Source organism: Oryctolagus cuniculus, chromosome 16, assembly GCF_964237555.1.
Source record: "Oryctolagus cuniculus chromosome 16, mOryCun1.1, whole genome shotgun sequence".
NCBI lineage: Eukaryota > Metazoa > Chordata > Mammalia > Lagomorpha > Leporidae > Oryctolagus > Oryctolagus cuniculus.
Genome location: NC_091447.1, coordinates 53,925,198 through 53,931,371, shown reverse-complemented (window position 1 = coordinate 53,931,371; position 6,174 = coordinate 53,925,198).

Genomic DNA, 6,174 nt, shown 5'->3' with positions numbered 1-6,174 from the left:
CTGCCACTGAAATCAAAGAAAAACTTGTAAAAGCAAAGGCTGTGCATGATTTCGATTTTTCCCACAAAAACACACTTGCCTGTTAGTTCTGTTTCCTGCAGGCTTTTTGAAGCACCCTTGTGTGTCCGAGGGTAGCAGCACTGTTGGTGTAGGATTTCCAAGTGACCACGTAAGCCCCAAGGCTGTGGTCACCAACCACTCCGAGGTAGCCACGCAAACCCGCTCAGCCTGGTGTCACTGGCTCAGCTCAGGACTGGAGCTCGGAGCACAGCCCTGCAGAGCACGAGAGAAGGCACTGCCTGACTTTAGGGACCAGAAAACGAAAGGAGACGAAGAAGGGGACGTGCAGAGGGTCCTGCACAGAAGGGGTGACGGGCGGCTCGCTTGCGTGGAGTTCAGGGCCTGCGTGGCGGGGAGGAGAGCAGGACGGCAGGGACTGGAGCTGAGCAAGGGAGGATGGTGTCGGGTGGGGCTGGGGGGCAGGCACCTGCCGGAGCACGAGCCCAGCCCCGGTTTGCAGAGGAGGTAGAAGCCACGAGAGGGAGTGTGGTGAATATGACACAATCGTGTTTGGTGCCCAGGACTGCTGTCACGCTGTCCGTGAGGAAGATCGTAGGAGGGCCAACACGCCGGCAGCAGGAGCTGGGCTAGACACACACACGTCTATTCCGGTGCCGCTGTGGAGACTGCAAGTCCAACGTGGGACACAGGACTGCAGTCAGACACCGCCGGGGCTGCTCCGCTGCCGGAGGCCCCAGAAGAGGAAGGGTTTCCCGGTCATCCAGCTCCTAAAGGCACCGGCTCCCCAGGGCCCTGCCCCCAACCATCTTCGAACTCACAACCCCGACTTCTGTGTCCTTTGGCCCGGCTGCTCTCCATATCTCCACTGCTCTCCTCTACCCCATAGGAAGCCCCAGGTGACCGCTGGGAGCCCACCTGGACAGTGCAGGTGCCTGCTGGGAGCTCACCTGGACAGTGCAGGTGACCGCTGGGAGCCCACCTGGACAGTGAAGGTGACCGCTGGGAGCTCACCTGGACAGTGCAGGTGCCTGCTGGGAGCCCACCTGGACAGTGCAGGTGCCTGCTGGGAGCTCACCTGGACAGTGCAGGTGACCACTGGGAGCCCACCTGGACAAGGCAGGTGACTGCTGGGAGCCCACCTGGACAGTGCAGGTGACCGCTGGGAGCCCACCTAGACAGTGCAGGTGCCTGCTGGGAGCTCACCTGGACAGTGCAGGTGCCTGCTGGGAGCCCACCTGGACAGTGCAGGTGCCTGCTGGGAGCCCACCTGGACAGTGCAGGTGACCGCTGGGAGCCCACCTGGACAAGGCAGGTGACTGCTGGGAGCCCACCTGGACAGTGCAGGTGACCGCTGGGAGCCCACCTGGACAAGGCAGGTGACCGCTGGGAGCCCACCTGGACAGTGCAGGTGCCTGCTGGGAGCTCACCTGGACAGTGCAGGTGACCACTGGGAGCCCACCTGGACAAGGCAGGTGACTGCTGGGAGCCCACCTGGACAGTGCAGGTGACCGCTGGGAGCCCACCTGGACAGTGCAGGTGACCGCTGGGAGCCCACCTGGACAGTGCAGGTGACCGCTGGGAGCTCACCTGGACAGTGCAGGTAACCGCTGGGAGCCCACCTGGACAAGGCAGGTGACCGCTGGGAGCTCACCTGGACAGTGCAGGTAACCGCTGGGAGCCCACCTGGACAAGGCAGGTGACCGCTGGGAGCCCACCTGGACAAGGCAGGTGACCGCTGGGAGCCCACCTGGACAGTGCAGGTGACCGTTGGGAGCTCACCTGGACAGTGCAGGTGACTGCTGGGAGCCCACCTGGAAAGCCGGCTCCATGTCCCATCACCAGAACGTACCTTAATCACAGGGCAGGGCCCCCTGGCTGTGCCCGGTAGCAATGCGCAGGCTGCAGGGCTTGGGGAGGCCCTTGCTTGTCCACAGGTGCACAGGTAGAGGCTTGGAAGCAGCATCCAGGTGAGAGGGCAATCAGCATCCTCATCCAGACCAGAGGTGGGCATGCAGGGAAGGCGGGAGCGTGTTCGGGAGGTGAAGCCGGCAGGATTTCAGCATGGCCTAGACGGGCAGCCCCTTAACAGCCTCAGGCTGGCCATGAGCTCTGCCTGGCAGGGACCAGGGTTTGGCAGGAAAACTCATGAATCTTATTTGGGTTAACCTGAGTTTAAAGGCATCTGAGTCATTCCAAGAGGGACTCCCAGAGGGAATTTGGATAACAGATTACAACCAAGGAGAGGTTTGGCGACACTGAACATGTGAGGTTAGGCTATGAGCTGACACTGATGCCACGCGTACCAGCGTAGAAGGTGGAGACGGGCTGCCTGGACAAGGCATGGCTGCACCCTTTCTTGGGGAGAAATAACTGGATTTTCATGTAGCAGTTGGTAGTGGCTCTCCCATTTGATCTGCATTAGTGTCCCTAACTTAAGAAAATCAGAAACATTTCAGTGACAAGATTGCTGTGCGTCAGTGTCTTCCCTTTGGGGACCTAAGCCCTGGGTCTGTAGCATGACCTCATTTGGAAACAAAGTCAGGGCCATGAGGGCAGCCCTGATCCAGCGTGAGTGGCGGCTTTGTGGTGGAAGGGACGGTGCCCTAGAGGCACACAGGGAGAAGGCCACCCGCCGGCCAAGGCAGAGGCTGGCCTGTGATCTCCGTGGCAAGAACACAGGGCTGACAGCCACCGTCAGGAGGCAGAGGTGGCGAGAAAGGACTCTGCTGGACCCTCGGGGGTGGGGGCAGGGCCTACTGAGCAACGTGAGCTGGTATTCGGGCACAGAGCTGGCTGTGGGTATCCTCCTGCTGTCTGGCCTATGGTGTTTGGAGGTGGCCTGCACAGTCCAGAGGGCTGGTTACACAGTCCCACACAGGCTGGAAGTCCTGCCTCATGTGGTCTTCTGTCCGAGAGAAGATGAGGGCATCACAACACGTGGGGTAAAGAGGGTCAGCAAGATGATGGGAGTGGAGGGCCCAGGGCGGCAATGCCAGGATTCCCACCACCAAAGCCGGGCCAGAACTTCCAGGGCCGTGCAGCCTCACTCAGGAAACGCTGCACATGGCTTTGTGCCTGTGCAGTTTGACCCAAAGTCAACACTTCTCGTGCACCATGGCACACACTGCCTGGGGCAGCCTGCAGCTTGTTCTGCAGGCCTATTTTGCAGAACTGGTTTTAGCAAGCCTAGCACAGCGTCTAGCCTTTCACTCGGCTGAGGCTGTATTTTGTTTTCTTCCCCAAAGAAGGGCCCCGTCTGGTTTGGTCCTAAGAGCCTGACGCAGGCTTTGCTATTTCCCTATACCTAGGGATCCATAGCCTGCTAGAGAAGCGACAGGGCTGGTTAAGGCTGCAGGAGTAGGAATCTGCTCAGGGCCTGGATCCTCTCCGGAGCCAGGCTCTGCTTCCCAGAGGTGCGGATGAGCCCTAAGTGGTTCACTTCCTGACAGAGCAGCTGTGTTTTCTATCTGGACACCTGGTAGCCAGATTCTGGCAGGAAGTTATGGGCACTAGCGAAGTGCCCAAAGTCGGAGTCTCAGGTTGGGGAACAGACAAGCAGATCATCTACGTTTCAAATAATCTCTCCGTCCCCCTCGAGAGACTGGTCCTTCAGGGTATCTGCAAAAGCCCGTCCAGAGGTGGGGGCCGTGCTTTACCCTGTTTGCTAACTCAGTAAGAGGAAACAACGGACAGGAGGGTTTTTTGGCTTAATAATAATCACGTGAGCTTTAAGGCCTGGCCAGGCGTGTGTGAGGCCCAGACCTATCTATCTCTTCTCCTGGGGTACTGGAGGAAACACTACATAGGGGGTGTGAACCTCCTTAGGGAAGGCACCCCTGACTCCCACAGCCAGGCTGGCCTAGGAGGAAAGCCGGTATCCCGGAAACACCAGAGCTTCCTTGGGCTTCCGGACCTTGACTGTGTAGCCTGTGGGTTGTGGGCCGTGGGTTTCCAGGCTAGAATAGCGTTGCCGCGTGATCCGTACATTTTCCTGGGCTTCCAGACTTCCCTGCGTAACCTGTGAGTATGCAGTGCAGAACCCGCTATTTAACATTTGTCTCCTTGCATGACCATCTGCAACTGTCTCCGAGCCTCTTTTTGGAATCTCCATTCTTTGAACCACATTTTGACCTGGCAACATGTGGCTGTTTAATGTTGAGAGCACCCCTGTCAGTTCCCCTATAAAGATCTGGCCGGCTTAGCTGGTGCCGCGGCTCACTAGGCTAATCCTCCGCCTTGCGGCGCCGGCACACCGGGTTCTAGTCCCGGTCAGGGCGCCGGATTCTGTCCTGGTTGCCCCTCTTCCAGGCCAGCTCTCTGCTGTGGCCAGGGAGTGCAGTGGAGGATGGCCCAAGTGCTTGGGCCCTGCACCCCATGGGAGACCAGGATAAGTACCTGGCTCCTGCCATTGGATCAGCGCAGTGCACCGGCCGAGGCAGCCATTGGAGGGTGAACCAATGGCAAAGGAAGACCTTTCTCTCTGTCTCTCTCTCTCACTGTCCACTCTGCCTGTCAAAAAAAAAAAAAAAAAGAATATATAGAATTTTAATCTATATTTACTTTAAAGCAACTTTGGAATTTCAGAGAAATTAATTAAGCAGGAAACAAGTAAATGTTGATCTTTGTTTACACAACTATAATTTACCACAGTGTTGTAAACCCTAGAAATTTGGGGAAAAATTTTAAACCTAGAAGACCAAACATTCAAGTATAGAACTAATGACATTTTAAGTGAAAGATTTAATGACATAAATCTAATTCCAAATGTTTTCAGTGAGTCACACTGGATAACAAAAACATTAAATATCCACGGTTACACTAACCCTCAACAGTCCGCAGCACTTTAGGAAGCGCCGTGGGCTTTACACTCTGTATCCTTTGGGGCCTCGGGACCTATAATGAGCCACTGGATAGCTCTGTGCAGTTAACGAGGCCGATGCTGGCCCCAGCTGCGGAAGAGGGGGTCTTCAACTTCCACAGTGCACCCAGTGAGAAAGGGGGAAACTTTAGGGTCAGAGGGGCCGTGCGGCTCTTGCTGGTCCACAGGAAACTTAAGAGGGAGTTGGAAAACATGGCCCCATAGTGGGTCTGGCCAGTGGCTTAACACGGAACAGGCTGTGACAAGTTCTTGCCAGTGCTGTTCTCCAAACGTCAGCAAAGGAAGTAGGGGAAGTGAGGTGCGACAGTCACCGGAGAGCCGCTGCGGGCCTCGGCTGGACACGCCCAGCCTTCTCCCCACTCCCCAGCGTGTGGGACGAAGGAGGGGGTCGTGACCCCGGGCAGATGGGGCAGGACAAAGGGGGCCCAGAGGGTCTGGGTGGAGAGAGGGTGAGAGCGTGGGCCGTGGTCTCGGCAGGATCTTCCTGCTGCACGAGTGCGGCTGAAGGCGGGCAGGGAGGGCCCAGGTGGCCGCTTCCAAGGAGAGCGGGCCAGGCTCTGTCTCCAGGAAATACGGCAAAGAGGCCTGCGCTGTCCCTCACCGCAACAGCCACGGCACGAGAAAGGACAGCAGCAGGCCAGACGTGGGCCGTCCTCACGGCAAGGCTGCTCATCCTCTCTGGCTGACGCTGGCAGAGACGGAACCGAGATGGTGATCCAAGTGTCTCCCCACGCGAGAAAGAATCCAGACGGCAGCCAGCATGGCTGACGGGACCACTGGGCGCCTCAAGAAACAGCTCACCAGACGCTGCGTGCCGAACTCCACTCAGCGTTCCTGAGTCATCGCCACACGCGAATTCACTGCTTCTCCTTTCTCCCACTTTCGGACCTTCTGTGCCAAGGGAATAGAGTCATAGAATGAGATGCGTGGGATTTTTGTTTTCTGCAATTTGTGTAATAGACGACTTACCTTGGCAGTGCTCATCTGCAAAGCCACCTGGATCTCATGCCTGTGAGGACCTGTCCTTGCTGAGATGCTCGGGGGAGTGGATATTGTTTTCTTGATCATTAACTATTCACTAAAATTATCATCCACTGTGTCTGTTTTCCCATTTGTTTCCCTAGATTTTCTCATATTATTCTGACTTTTTATTCCTGCTTGCATTTATCCTCTATTTTCTTCTCTAGTACTACGTGTGCACGCAGTGTCCCTGGAGATCTGCTGATTTCATTAGGCTGCGTAGATCCTGCATGACTGTGAAAGTGCAGGAGTTG